General features: G+C 41.1%; 1 protein-coding gene across 21 annotated transcripts in view; it reads left to right on the top strand.

Moving 5' to 3' along the window:
* The window catches only part of LOC139751609 (uncharacterized), a 430,524-nt gene that overhangs the window by 37,787 nt on the left and 376,752 nt on the right, over positions 1–15,985 (top strand). The gene's annotated exons all lie outside the window — the stretch shown is intronic.

Consider the following 15,985-nt stretch of genomic DNA (forward strand, 5'->3'; position numbering starts at 1 on the left):
GGTAAATAAAGTGCGTAAGACAAGGGAGCAAATGGGAACTTCAGTGAAGGGTGCAAATGGGGAGGTGATAACAAGTAGTGGTGATGTGAGAAGGAGATGGAGTGAGTATTTTGAAGGTTTGTTGAATGTGTTTGATGATAGAGTGGCAGATATAGGGTGTTTTGGTCGAGGTGGTGTGCAAAGTGAGAGGGTTAGGGAAAATGATTTGGTAAACAGAGAAGAGGTAGTGAAAGCTTTGTGGAAGATGAAAGCTGGCAAGGCAGCAGGTTTGGATGGTATTGCAGTGGAATTTATTAAAAAAGGGGGTGACTGTATTGTTGACTGGTTGGTAAGGTTATTTAATGTATGTATGACTCATGGTGAGGTGCCTGAGGATTGGCGGAATGCGTGCATAGTGCCATTGTATAAAGGCAAAGGGGATAAGAGTGAGTGCTCAAATTACAGAGGTATAAGTTTGTTGAGTATTCCTGGTAAATTATATGGGAGGGTATTGATTGAGAGGGTGAAGGCATGTACAGAGCATCAGATTGGGGAAGAGCAGTGTGGTTTCAGAAGTGGTAGAGGATGTGTGGATCAGGTGTTTGCTTTGAAGAATGTATGTGAGAAATACTTAGAAAAGCAAATGGATTTGTATGTAGCATTTATGGATCTGGAGAAGGCATATGATAGAGTTGATAGAGATGCTCTGTGGAAGGTATTAAGAATATATGGTGTGGGAGGAAAGTTGTTAGAAGCAGTGAAAAGTTTTTATCGAGGATGTAAGGCATGTGTACGTGTAGGAAGAGAGGAAAGTGATTGGTTCTCAGTGAATGTAGGTTTGCGGCAGGGGTGTGTGATGTCTCCATGGTTGTTTAATTTGTTTATGGATGGGGTTGTTAGGGAGGTAAATGCAAGAGTTTTGGAAAGAGGGGCAAGTATGAAGTCTGTTGTGGATGAGAGAGCTTGGGAAGTGAGTCAGTTGTTGTTCGCTGATGATACAGCGCTGGTGGCTGATTCATGTGAGAAACTGCAGAAGCTGGTGACTGAGTTTGGTAAAGTGTGTGGAAGAAGAAAGTTAAGAGTAAATGTGAATAAGAGCAAGGTTATTAGGTACAGTAGGGTTGAGGGTCAAGTCAATTGGGAGGTGAGTTTGAATGGAGAAAAACTGGAGGAAGTGAAGTGTTTTAGATATCTGGGAGTAGATCTGGCAGCAGATGGAACCATGGAAGCGGAAGTGGATCATAGGGTGGGGGAGGGGGCGAAAATTCTGGGGGCCTTGAAGAATGTGTGGAAGTCGAGAACATTATCTCGGAAAGCAAAAATGGGTATGTTTGAAGGAATAGTGGTTCCAACAATGTTGTATGGTTGCGAGGCGTGGGCTATGGATAGAGTTGTGCGCAGGAGGATGGATGTGCTGGAAATGAGATGTTTGAGGACAATGTTTTGTGTGAGGTGGTTTGATCGAGTAAGTAACGTAAGGGTAAGAGAGATGTGTGGAAATAAAAAGAGCGTGGTTGAGAGAGCAGAAGAGGGTGTTTTGAAGTGGTTTGGGCACATGGAGAGAATGAGTGACGAAAGATTGACCAAGAGGATTATGTGTCGGAGGTGGAGGGAGCAAGGAGAAGAGGGAGACCAAATTGGAGGTGGAAAGATGGAGTGAAAAAGATTTTGTGTGATCGGGGCCTGAACATGCAGGAGGGTGAAAGGAGGGCAAGGAATAGAGTGAATTGGATCGATGTGGTATACCGGGGTTGACGTGCTGTCAGTGGATTGAATCAGGGCATGTGAAGCGTCTGGGGTAAACCATGGATGGCTGTTTAGGTATGTACACTTGCGTGTGCGGACGTATGCATACACATGTGTATGGGGGTGGGTTGGGCCACTCCTTTCGTCTGTTTCCCTGCGCCACCTCGCAAACGCTGGAGACAGTGACAAATGGAGACAGTGACAAAGCAAAAAATATATATATATATATATATATATATATATATATATATATATATATATAGTTATTATACTTAATTGCCGTCTCCCGCATCAGCGAGGTAGTGTAAGAAAACAGACAAGGAATGGCCCAACCCACCCACATACACATGTATACACACAAACATCCACACACGCACATACACATACATACATACATATACATTTCAACATATACATACACAGACATATATATGGGAGAGAGGCAAGTTGTTAGAAACAATGAAAAGTTTTTATCGAGGATGTAAGGCATGTGTACGTGTAGGAAGAGAGGAAAGTGATTGGTTCTCAGTGAATGTAGGTTTGTGGCAGGGGTGTGTGATGTCTCCATGGTTGTTTAATTTGTTTATGGATGGGGTTGTTATGGAGGTGAATGCAAGAGTTTTGGAAAGAGGGGCAAGTATGAAGTCTGTTGTGGATGAGAGAGCTTGGGAAGTGAGTCAGTTGTTGTTCACTGATGATACAGCGCTGGTGGCTGATTCATGTGAGAAACTGCAGAAGCTGGTGACTGAGTTTGGTAAAGTGTGTGAAAGAAGAAAGTTAGAGTAAATGTGAATAAGAGCAAGGTTATTAGGTACAGTAGGGTTGAGGGTCAAGTCAATTGGGAGGTAAGTTTGAATGGAGAAAAACTGGAGGAAGTAAAGTGTTTTAGATATCTGGGAGTGGATCTAGCAGCGGATGGAACCATAGAAGTGGAAGTGAATCATAGGGTGGGGGAGGGGGTGAAAATTCTGGGAGCCTTGAAGAATGTGTCGAAGTCGAGAACATTATCTCGGAAAGCAAAAATGGGTATGTTTGAAGGAATAGTGGTTCCAACAATGTTGTATGGTTGCGAGGCATGGGCTATGGATAGAGTTGTGCGCAGAAGGATGGATGTGCGGGAAATGAGATGTTTGAGGACAGTGTTTGGTGTGAGGTGGTTTGAACGAGTAAGTAACGTAAGGGTAAGAGAGATGTGTGGAAATAAAAAGAGCGTGGTTGAGAGAGCAGAAGAGGGTGTTTTGAAATGGTTTTGGCACATGGAGAGAATGAGTGAGGAAAGATTGACCAAGAGGATATATGTGTTGGAGGTGGAGGGAACGAGGAGAAGAGGGAGACCAAATTGGAGGTGGAAAGATGGAGTGAAAAGATTTTGTGTGATGGGGGCCTGAACATGCAGGAGGGTGAAAGGAGGGCAAGGAATAGAGTGAATTGGATCGATGTGGTATACCGGGGTTGACATGCTGTCGGTGGATTGAATCAGGGCATGTGAAGCGTCTGGGGTAAACCATGGAAAGTTGTCTGGGGCCTGGATGTGGAAAGGGAGCTGTGGTTTTGGGCATTATTGCATGACAGCTAGAGACTGAGTGTGAACGAATGGGGCCTTTGTTGTCTTTTCCTAGCGCTACCTCGCACACATGAGGGGGGCGGGGGATGGTATTCCATGTGTGGCGAGGTGGCGATGGGAATGAATAAAGGCAGACAGTGTGAATTGTGTGCATGGGTATATATATGTATGTGTCTGTGTGTGTATATATATGTGTACATTGAGATGTATATATATGTATATTTGTGTGTGTGGATGTGTATGTATATACATGTGTATGGGGGTGGGTTGGGCCATTTCTTTCGTCTGTTTCCTTGCGCTACCTCACAAATGCGGGAGACAGCGACAAAGCAAAATAAAAAAATAATAATATTTTGTTTTATTATTTATTTGGAAGATTTTTGCAGGGAAGTAGTGCAAATGTCTGGGGGATGTATAAATGAAAGAGGTAGAAGGAAAAGAGAAAGGTGCAAGAGGTGGAATAGAGGACAAATGAGAGTTATGGTGCGCAAGTATCATTGAATTTTATGGAGAATAAAAAAGATGTTTTGGAAGGAGGTAAATGAAGTGCGTAAGGCAAGAGAACAAATGGGAACACCGGTGAAGGGGGCTAATGGGGAGGTAATAACAAATAGTGGTGAAGTGAGGAGATAGAGTATTTTGAAGGTTTGTTGAATGTGCTTGATGATAAAGTGGCAGACATAGGATGTTTTGGTCGAGGTGCTGTGCAAAGTGAGAGGGTCAGGGAGAATGATTTGGTAAACAGAGAAGAGGTTGTGAAAGCTTTGCAGAAAGCTGGCAAGGCAGTGGGTTTGGATGGTATTGCAGTGGAATTTATTAAAAGAAGGGGGTGACTTTGTTGTTGACTGGTTGATAAGGGTAATCATTGTATGTATGGTTCATGGTGAAGTGCCTGAGGATTGGCGGAATGCATGCATAGTGCCATTGTTTAAAGGGATAAAGGTGAGTGTTCAAATAACAGAGGTATAAGTTTGTTTAGTATTCCTTGGAAATTATATGGGGGAGTATTGATTGAGAGGATAAAGGCATGTACAGAGCATCAGATTGGGAAAGAGAAGTGTGGCTTCAGAAGTGGTAGAGGATGTGGGAATCGAGTGTTTGTTTAGAAGAATGTATGTGAGAAATACTTAGAAAAACAGATGGATTTGTATGTAGCATTTATGGATCTGGAGAAGGCATATGATAGAGTTGATAGAGATGCTTTGTGGTAGGTATTAAGAGTATGTGATGTGGGAGGTAAGTTGCTAGAAGCAGTGAAAAGTTTTTATCAAGAATGTAAGGCATGTGTATGAGTAGAAAGAGAGGAAAGTGATTAGTTCCCAGTGATTGTCGGTTCGCGGCAGGGGTGCCTGATGTCTCCATGGTTGTTTAATTTGTTTATGGATGGGGATGTTATTGAAGTGAATGCAAGAGCTTTGGAGAGAGGGGCAAGTATGCAGTCTGTTGTGGATGAGAGGGCTTGGGAAGTGAGTCAGTTGCTGTTCGCTGATGATACAGTGTTGATGGCTGATTCGTGTGAGAAACTGCAGAAGTTGGTGACTGAGTTTGGTAAAGTGTGTGAAAGAAGATAGCTGAGAGTAAATGTGAATAAGAGCAAGGTTATTAGGTTCAGTGGGGTTGAGGGACAAGTTAATTGGGAGGTAAGTTTGAATGGAGATAAACTGGAGGAAGTGAAGTGTTTTAGATATCTGGGAGTGGATTTTTCAGTGGATGGAACCATGGAAGCAGAAGTGAGTCACAGGGTGGGGGAGGGGGCAAAGGTTCTGGAAGCGTTGAAGATTGTGTGGAAGGTGAGAACGTTACTTCGGAGAGCAAAAATGGGCATGTCTGAAGGAATAGTAGTTCCAACAATGTTATATGGTTGTGAAGCATAGGCTTTAGATAGGTTTGTGCCGAGGAGGGTGGATGTGTTAGAAATTAAATGTTTGAGGACAATATGCGCTGTGAGGTGGTTTGATCGAGCAAGTAATGAAAGGGGAATGAGATGTGTGATAATAAAAAGAGTGTAGTTGAGAGAGCATAAGAGGGTGTATTGAAATGGTTTGGTCACATGGAGAGAATGAGTGAGGAGAGATTGACAAAGAGAATATACGAGTCAGAGGTGGAGGGAACGAGAAGTGGGAGACCAAATTGGAGGTGGAAGGAGGGTGTGAAAAAGATTTAAAGCGATCAGGGCCTGAACATACAGGAGGGTGAAAGGCATGCAAGGAATAGAGTGAATTAGAACCATGTGATATACCGGGGTTGAAGTGCTGTCAATGGATTGAACCAGGGCATGTGAAGCATCTGGGGTCAACAGCTTGTCGACCCCGGTATACTACATCATTCCAATTCACTCTATTCCTTGCACACCTTTCACCCTCCTGTATGTTCAGGCCCCGATTGCTCAAAATCTATTTCACGCCCTCCTTCCACCTCCAATTTGGTCTCCCACTTCTCGTTCCCTCCACCTCTGACACATATATTCTCTTTGTCAATCTTTCCTCACTCATTCTCTCCATGTGACCAAACCATTTCAATACACCTTCTTCTGCTCTCTCAACTACACTCTTTTAATTATCACACATCTCATTCCCCTTTCATTACTTGCTCGATCAAACCACCTCACAGCACATATTGTCCTCAAACATTTAATTTCCAACACATCCACCTTACTCCGCACAACCCTATCTGTAGCCCATGCTTTGCAACCATATAACATTGTTGGAACCACTATTCCTTCAAACATGCCCATTTTTGCTCTCCAAGATAACGTTCTCGCCTTCCACACATTCTTCAACACTCCCAGAACTTTTGCCCCCTCCCCCACCCTGTGACTCACTTCTGCTTCCATGGTTCCATCCACTGCTAAATCCACTCCCAGATATCTAAAACACTTCACTTCCTCCAGTTTATCTCCATTCAAACTTATCTCCCAATTAACTTGTCCCTCAACACTTTTGAATGTAATTACTTTGCTCTTATTCACATGTACTCTCGGCTTTCTTCTTTCACACACTTTACCAAACTCAGTCACCAACTTCTGCAGTTTCTCATCTGAATCAGCCACCAGTGTTGTATCATCAGCGAACAGCAACTGACTCACTTCCCAAGCCCTCTCATCCACAACTGACTGCATACTTGTCCCTCTCTCCAAAAGTCTTGCATTCACCTCCCTAACAACACCATCCATAAACAAATTAAACAACCATGGAGACATCATGCACCCCTGCAGCAAACTGATATTCACTGGAAACCAATCACTTTCCTCCCTCCCTACTTGTACACATGCCTTACATCCTCGATAAAAACTTTTCATTGTTTTTAGCAACTTACCTCCCACACTATATACTCTTAATACCTTCCATAAAGTATCTCTATCAACTCTCATATGCCTTCTCCAGATCCATAAATGCTACATACAAATCCATCTGTTTTTCTAAGTATTTCTCGCACATTCTTCAAAGTAAACACCAGATCCACACATCCTCTACCACTTCTGAAACCACGCTGCTGCTCTTCCCCAATCTGATGCTCCGTACATGCCTTTACCCTTTCAATCAATACCCTCCCATATGATTTCCCAGGAATACTCAACAAACTTGTACCTCTGTAATTTGAACACTTACCTTTATCCACTTTGCCCTGTACAACAGCACTTTGCATTTATTCCGCCAATCCTCAGGCACTTCACCATGAACCATACATACATTGAATATCCTTACCAACCAGTCAACAACATAGTCACCCCCTTTTTTAATATATTCCACTGCAATATCATCCAAACCCACTGCCTTGCCGGCTTTCATCCTCAGCAAAGCTTTCACTTCCTCTTCTCTGTTTACGAAACCATTTTCCCTGACCCTCTCACTTTGCACACCACTTCAACCAAAGCACCCTTTGTCTGCCACTCTGTCATCCACCACATTCAACAAACCTTCAAAATCCTCACTCCATCTCCTTACTTCACTACCTCTACTCTACCAAATCATTCTCCCTGACCCTCTCACTTCGCACACCACCCTGACCAAAAGGCCTTATGTCTCTTCTATCATCAAACACATTCAACAAACCTTCAAAATACTCTTTCCCCTTTCTCCCTCTCACTTCACCATTACTTGTTATTACCTCCCCATTTGCCTCCTTCACCAATGTTCCAGTTTGTTCTCTTATCTTATGCACTTTATTTACCTCCTTCCAAAACATCTTTTTATTCTCCCTAAAATTGGATGATACTCTCTCACCCCAACTCTCATTTACCATCTTTTTCACCTCTTGCACCTTTATCTTGACCTCTAGCCTCTATCTTTTATACATCTTCCAGTCATTTGCACTATTTCCCTGCAAAAATCATTCAAATGCCTCTGTCTTCTCTTTCACTAACTCTTACTTCTTCATCCCACCTCTCATTACCCTTTTTAATCTGCCCACCTCCCACCTTTCTCATGCCACTAGCACCTTTTGCGCAAGCCATCACTTCTTCCCTAAATACATCCCATTCCTCCTCCACTCCCCTTATGTCATTTGCTCTCACCTTTTTCCATTCTGCACTCAATCTCTCCTGGTACTTCCTCACACAAGTTTAGGTGGTATTTCTGTGGAATTTATTAAAAAAGGGGGTGACTGTGTTGTTGACTGGTTGGTGAGGATATTCAATATATGTATGGCTCATGGTGAAGTGCCTGAGGATTGGCAGAAAGGGGATAAAGGTAAGTGTTCAAATTACAGAGGTATAAATTTGTTGAGTATTCCTGGGAAATTATATGGGAGGATATTGATTGAGAGGTGGCTGATTCATGTGAGAAACTGCAGAAGCTGGTGACTGAGTTTGGTAAAGTGTGTGGAAGAAGAAAGTTAAGAGTAAATGTGAATAAGAGCAAGGTTATTAGGTACAGTACGGTTGAGGGTCAAGTCAATTGGGAGGTGAGTTTGAATGGAGAAAAACTGGAGGAAGTGAAGTGTTTTAGATATCTGGGAGTGGATCTGGCAGCGGATGGAACCATGGAAGCGGAAGTGGATCATAGGGTGGGGGAGGGGGCGAAAATTCTGGGAGCCTTGAAGAATGTGTGGAAGTCGAGAACATTATCTCGGAAAGCAAAAATGGGTATGTTTGAAGGAATAGTGGTTCCAACAATGTTGTATGGTTGCGAGGCGTGGGCTATGGATAGAGTTGTGTGCAGGAGGATGGATGTGCTGGAAATGAGATGTTTGAGGACAATGTGTGGTTTGATTGAGTGAGTAACGTAAGGGTAAGAGAGATGTGTGGAAATAAAAAGAGCGTGGTTGAGAGAGCAGAAGAGGGTGTTTTGAAGTGGTTTGGGCACATGGAGAGAATGAGTGAGGAAAGATTGACCAAGAGGATATATGTGTCGGAGGTGGAGGGAACGAGGAGAAGAGGGAGACCAAATTGGAGGTGGAAAGATGGAGTGAAAAAGATTTTGTGTGATCGGGGCCTGAACATGCAGGAGGGTGAAAGGAGGGCAAGGAATAGAGTGAATTGGAGCGATGTGGTATACCGGGGTTGACGTGCTGTCAGTGGATTGAATCAAGGCATGTGAAGCGTCTGGGGTAAACCATGGAAAGCTGTGTAGGTATGTATATTTGTGTGTGTGGACGTATGTATATACATGTGTATGGGGGTGGGTTGGGCCATTTCTTTCGTCTGTTTCCTTGCGCTACCTCGCAAACGCGGGAGACAGCGACAAAGTATAATAAAAAAAAAAAAAAAAAAAATTGATTGAGAGGGTGAAGGCATGTACAGAGCATCAGATTAGGGAAGGGCAGTGTGGTTTCAGAAGTGGTAGAGGATGTGTGGATCATGTGTTTGCTTTGAAGGATGTACGTGAGAAATACTTAGAAAAACAGATGGATTTGTATGTAGCATTTATGAATCTGGAGATGGCATATGATATTGTTGATAGAAATGCTTTGTGGAATGTTTTAAGATCTTAATCATATTTTGTGGGAGGTAATTTGCTAGAAGCAGTGAAAAGCTTTTATTGAGGATATAAGGCATGTGTATGTGTAGGAAGAGAAGAAAGTGATTGGTTCCCTGTGATTTTTGGAAGGAGGGGCACATATGCTTTGTATTGTGGATGAGAAGGCTTGGGAAGTGAGTCAGTTGTTAATCATTGATGATACAACGCTGGTGGCTGATTTGGGCGAGAAACTGCAGAAGTTGGTGACTGAGGTTGGTAAAGTGTATGAAAGAAGAAAGTTGAGAGTGAATGTGAATAAGAGCAAGTTTATTAGGCTTAGTAGGGTTGAGGGACAAGTTTGTTAGGAGATATGTTTGAATGGAGAAAAACTGGAGGAAGTGAAGTGTCTTAGATGTCTGGGAGTGGACTTAGCAGCAGATGGAAACATGTAAGTTGAAGTGTTTGAAGGAATAGTGGTTCCAACAATGTTATATGGTTGAGGCATGGGCTATAGATAGGGTTGTGCGGAGGAGGGTGGATGTGTTGGAAATGAAATGTTTGAGGACAGTATGTGGTGTGAGGTGGTTTGATGGAGTAAGTAATGAAAGGGTAAGAGAGATGAAATAAAAAGAGTGTGGTTGAGAGTAGAAGAGGGTTTGTTGAAATGGTTTGGACACATGGAGCGAATGAGTGAGGGAAGATTAAAAAAGAGGATATATATGTCAGAGGTGGAGGGAAGAAGGAGAAGCAGACCAAATTGGAGGTGAAAGGATGGAGTGAAAAAGATTTTGATTGATTAGGGCATGAACATACAAGAGGATGGAAGGCATGTGTGGAAGAGAGTAAGTTGGAATGATGTGTATTGGGATGGACGTGCTGTCAATGGATTGAACCAGGGCATGTGAAGCCTCTGGGGTAAACCAAATAAGGTCTGTGTGGCCTGGATGTGGAAATAGAGCTGTGGTTTCAGTGCATTACACATGACAGCTAGAGGCTGAGTGTGAACGAATGTGACCTTTTTTTTTTTGTCTGTCCCTGGCGCTGTCTCGCTGGAAGGGCGAGGAATGCTATTTCATGTGTGGTGGGATGGCAACGGGAATGGATGAAGGGAGCAAGTATGGATATGTACATGTTTATATATGTGTATGTATCTGTATGTATACATTGAAATGTATATGTATGTATATGTGCATTTGTGGGCGTTTATACATGGTGTATGTGGGTGGATTGGTCCATTCCTCGTCTGTTTCCTTGTGCTTCCTCACTAATGTGGGAGACAGCAGTTAAGTAAAATAGATAAGTTGATGAATAATATATATATTTATGAGGATTGGCAGACTGCATGCATAGTGCCATTTTACAAAGGGAAAGGGGATAAAGGTGAGTGTTCAAATTACAGAGCATAGATTTGTTGAGTATTCCTGGGAAATTTTATGGGAGGGGATTGATTGAGAGGGTGAGGGCATGTACAGAGCATCAGATTGGGGAAGAGCAGTGTGGTTTCAGAAGTGGTAGTGGATGTATGGATCAGGTGTTTGCTTTGAAGAAAGCATGTGAGAAATACTTAGAAAAACAGTTGCATTTGTATGTAGCATTTATGGATCTGGAGAAGGCTTATGGTAGGGTTGATAGAGTTGCTTTGTGGAAAGTTTTAAGAGTATATGGTGTGGGAGGTAAGTGCTAGAAGCAGTGTAAAGTTTTTATCGAGGGTGTAAGGCATGTGTACGTGTAGGAAGAGAGGAAAGTGATTGGTTTCCAGTTAATGTTGGTTTGTGGTAGGCGTGCATGATGTCTCCATGGTTGTTTAATTTGATTATGGATGGGGTGGTTAGGGAGGTGAATGCAAGAGTTTTTGAGAGAGGGGCAAGTATGCAGTGTGTTGTGGATAAGAGGGCTTGGGAAGTGAGTCAGTTGTTGTTCGCTGATGATACGGAGCTGGTGGCTATTTCATGTGTGGCAGGATGATGACGGATAACTGATGATGCTGGATAACTAGATCATAATCTTGTAACGAGTCTTCAGTGGATTGACCATTGATTTGTAGTCTTCCTATTTTACAAAAACACTAGAGGATTATGATCCCTAAAAGCTGAAATAGGTTTTCCTAACCCTCTTAGAAGTTCTGTAAACTCAAAATCAAAGCTAAAGTTTCCTTCTCAACCACTATAATTTTTCAGATAAGGAAGAAAATTTTTAGAAAAATAACATCAGTGCCTTGCTTCTCTTGCATTAACACTGCCAACACCATCATCACTAGCATCCAGTTATAACTTAAATGGCTTTTCATAATCAGGAGTACATAAAAATTGAGCACTGACACATTTCATCTTAACAAAATCGTTACAGTTGTCATCCCATATGTATTTTATCTTATTTGACAGCAACCATGATGATGAAAATGCAGCAGTGGATTTTTTTTTTTTACATAACGTCCTGTAGTAACCACTAGTTCCAAGGAAATTCAATAGCCCTTTTCTGTTTGAAGGAACAGGGTATGCCACTATTATACTTTCAGCTTTTGCATCAGCCAGTCATACTTATCCTTGTCCCACAATATTGTATAACCTAAATACACAATATGAGCCTTCACAAAATCACTTTTACTTAAGTGTACAGTGAGATTTGCTTTATCTAACCTTTCAAACACTTTCCTAATCATTGAGACCTATTCATCCCACTCTCTAGAATACAACATGATTTCTTTCTTTCATACTATTCGCCATTTCCCGCGTTAGCGGGGTAGAGTTAAGAACAGAGGACTGGGCCTTTGAGGGAATATAATATCATCACTGTATACAAAACAATTCTCAACACCACGCAACATTTCATGTTCTAATTTCTGAAATCAACAAATACTGTTCTTCATGCCAAATAATAACACTTTATATGGTATGACCCTTCTATGGTTACTAATGCTGAGGAGGTTTTCGCATTCTCAGCCAAGTTTACATGCCAATAATCTTTCACAAACCTCGCATCTCCCACTTGGGTGATACAGTCATTGACTCCAGGAACAGGATATGAATCAATTTTGGTTACATTATTGACCTTCCTATAGTATTTATGAAATCTGTAAGAACCCTCAGGTTTAGGAACTAACACACATGGTAAGCTCCAAAGGCTTTTACTTGGTTTATATCAAATTATGCTTGAGCTTGTATTCTACCTCCTTTTTCACTATTTCCCTTTTCTTCAGACTCACTTGGTAAGGATGTTTAATTGGAGAAATATCATCTACCTCTACATCATAACATCTGCCTCTACATCATAAATTATGACACTTGTTCCTCTAGGAGCATCAGTAGATAATGACTGATATTCATGTATGATTCCACAATTTCACATCTTTGTGCCATGTCCTAATTTTCAAGCTTATTTTCTAACTTACTCAATATCTCCGAATTTTTTCAAAATTTTATCTTCCCTTTTACTTAGCATAACATCATCTGGATTTTCAAGCTTACTTTCTAACTTACTCAGTATCTCAGCATTTTTCAAAATCTTATCTTCCCTTCTACTTAGCTTAACATCATGGGGATCATCAAGTTTTTCATCATCAACCTTTACACATCCACAACTCATTTCTACCCTTACTGTACTATCTATCCTTTCACATTCCACTTTTCTCTCTGGATAAGGCCTGTCTAGTGTGTTTACATTCTCCAAATCTCCTAATTTCTGGCAAGCTGGACAATTACAAAATTCTGCAACATCTTTCTTTATATCAGGACAATAGAAATGCATCAGTATCCTACTTGCAGTCATCCTTACTCCTAAATGTCCAGATAAACTAGAATCATGGGATAAAGGAACAATATTATTCCTGTACATCCGAGAAACTAAAATCTGCTTTTTCATCTCCCAATGATCTGATATAGGAACACTTGGAGGCCTCCACTTTCTCATTGATACCTCACCATGAATATAGAATCCTACCGACTCATCAACCAACTGGTCATGTCTCTTTGCTTCATTTCAACTTTCCTTTAGACTAGAAAACTGAAACTCTATCAACTTTGAAATCTGGAAGATTATCCACTTTTAACTTCACTTTGTCACCTAACTTGACATCACATCCTTCCTGAAACAGTTTACTCAATCCCATATAATCTATATCTCTAACCAGAGTCATAGTTCTAGTAACAACACAAGCAGGATACACATAAGTATTTTCAACATACAAATTTGTTACGTTGCAATATATTCATTGCATACATGATATAAGTGACGCATTCATATAGGTATCCCCATGAGGAACTCCCTTTACATCTTCAGTTCTTTCTGTTCTATTAATTATAGGAACACAAATTCAACAAAATTATGTTGAACAAGGTCAGGTGGCTTATCAATCATTTTCGGTTCTGGAACTACTTTGTCTCCAACCAGTTCATTTCCTAACAACATGCCCACTCCATGGATAGGAAGTTCATCACTCGCACCAACTTTAACTTTACCATTAACAAATTCGTCTCAAGGTTGAAATAATGCAGTGGAATGGTCAGTCCTGCTCCTAACCTTCTAACACTAGCCTCGTCTTCAGAGTATGACTCTGTGGTTCTTTTTAGCTGTTCCTTAAGTACTAGGCTCTGGCTGGTTTTGGTGTCCCTGGGGATCATAATTTTCCTCTTAGGACCCCCTTCCAGTGATATTTCCCCCTCAGTCATAAGTGGTTTAAAACTAACCACACGCCTTTTGACTTCACTGTCCCTGGTACCTCTTATCTCATTGTGGGTATTCTGAGGCTTCTCCCACGCAACAATTAATGCTGCTGACCTTGAGGTATTGTTACACTGAAATTTTACATGACCTGTTTCCCCACATGTGTAACACCTTACTGGCAGTCTCTCTTGCTGACCCTCAGGTCTGTTAGAACTTGACTGTGACATGGTAACATTTGCACTTAGTCATCCACAGTTTGCTTATGATATTAATTTCAACCTTGTTGTTTTGAACCCTTCACTTGCTTTGGTTGACCTTTGTCACATGTACTGATATTTAACTTGTTTGTATTAACTCTGTTTAGTTGATTTCTCTCCCATGTACATTTTATATGCAGTTGCTAGTTGATTTGCTGAATGTGCAGCCTTTTTCAGATCCTTAACTTTGTTCTCATTGACTTCATATTTGATATCAGGATGTACTAAATCTTTAAAATGTTCAAGCAAAATCATTTGCATCAAACCTTCCATGGTTTTGACATCCTCAGATTTAACATCACCTGTCAAATTTCATTTCACACAATCTCATGAACTCTAACTGAGTCTTCATCAGTTGATTTTCTTAGACCTCTAAACCTTTTCTTGTAGTTTTCTGGACTCGCCTAGACAGTTTTTAACACAGCTTCGTAGACTGCTTCATAATCAACTCATTATGTGAAACCTGAACATGTATATGCCTCTCTTGCTTTACCTCTGAATTTTGTTTGAACAAGAATTGCCCAGTCACTTTTATTCCAACCTTTCAAGGTGGCTATTTTCTCAAACTGATCCAAGAAATCCTCTGCCTCTTTCTCTATAAACTCTGGTAAATGCTCTTTCAACTCAGGTAAATGCTCTTTCTCTATAAACTCTGGTAAATGTGGCATTCACATCATTATTGGCTTTCCTAGGACCCATCTGTACATCAGTATCTTTTTCAACCTAACTTCTTTATCTGCTTCATTCTGCATTCACTTTCTTATTTGCTGCCTCAATCTGCATTTTCTTAAATTCAGATTCCAATCTCAACCTCTCTAACACGTTCGTTCATTCACACCCTTCTCTGCATTAGGGTCAGCATTCTTCATCCATTCTTCCTTATCTTCTAACACCTCCATAGATTTTAACCCTTCCACCAAGTCTGCCAATATTTCAATTTTCATGCCTGACCTTCAATGAATTTCATACATGCCTGCTATTTGGAACAACTCATCTTTGATGACTCCAAAGACTTGTTCACATTATATTCAGCCATAATTGATGCTGGGTTGTGTTTTCTCTTTATGCACAATAGATAATGATCTGACCTAACCACACAATGAAGATTCTTACCACTTACTTTTAGTTATAACAGGGTATTCACTTTGGTTTGCACTGGTACACTAGCAATGGCACAGTCCACTTCTGGACAGATCCTCATATGTCAGGTATGGTTGGTCCCAACCCAAGTAATAACAAAAATACAGATTATAATCCAAACAGGATGGATGCTATGGCTGACTTGCGAACCAAACATTTATTCTAATTAATGAGGATTCTTACCATGTCCTTTAGTTGAAACAGAGTATTCGCTTTGGTTCACACTGGTACGCTTATAGTGAGTGGCACAGTCCACTCCCGGACAGGTCCTCAAATGTCATGATCCCAACCTCCTTCAGCTACAGTGGGTCCCAACCCCTCAACACAGTAGCCCAGGTTATGTTCTTTCTGAAATGATTGTTTTGGTTAAAATACTAGGCCGTGTAGATGTAGCTGCCTGTAGGTAAAAGTTGAGAGTAAAATCTCCAACAACAAACCCAAATTGAGACTTTTCAGTAATTAAGTGAGTAAAGATCACTAGAATATACAGTTGAAACAATCAACAAACAACAAATTGCAAGTATTGACAATACAAATTATAATCCAAACATGAGGTGGACGTTGTGGCTGACTAGCTAACCAAACATTTATTCTAATTATACTTGAGATTTGCATCTACATATTATTGCTGCACTTCTACAAATGATGCCTATACCTTTGCTCCTTCAGTATAACCATAATCAAGGACAGATGACAAATAATGAGGGCAAATATAGCCTGACTATATAGAGAAGCAGGTGTTC

This window comes from Panulirus ornatus, chromosome 11 (genome assembly GCF_036320965.1).
Source record: "Panulirus ornatus isolate Po-2019 chromosome 11, ASM3632096v1, whole genome shotgun sequence".
Taxonomy (NCBI): domain Eukaryota; kingdom Metazoa; phylum Arthropoda; class Malacostraca; order Decapoda; family Palinuridae; genus Panulirus; species Panulirus ornatus.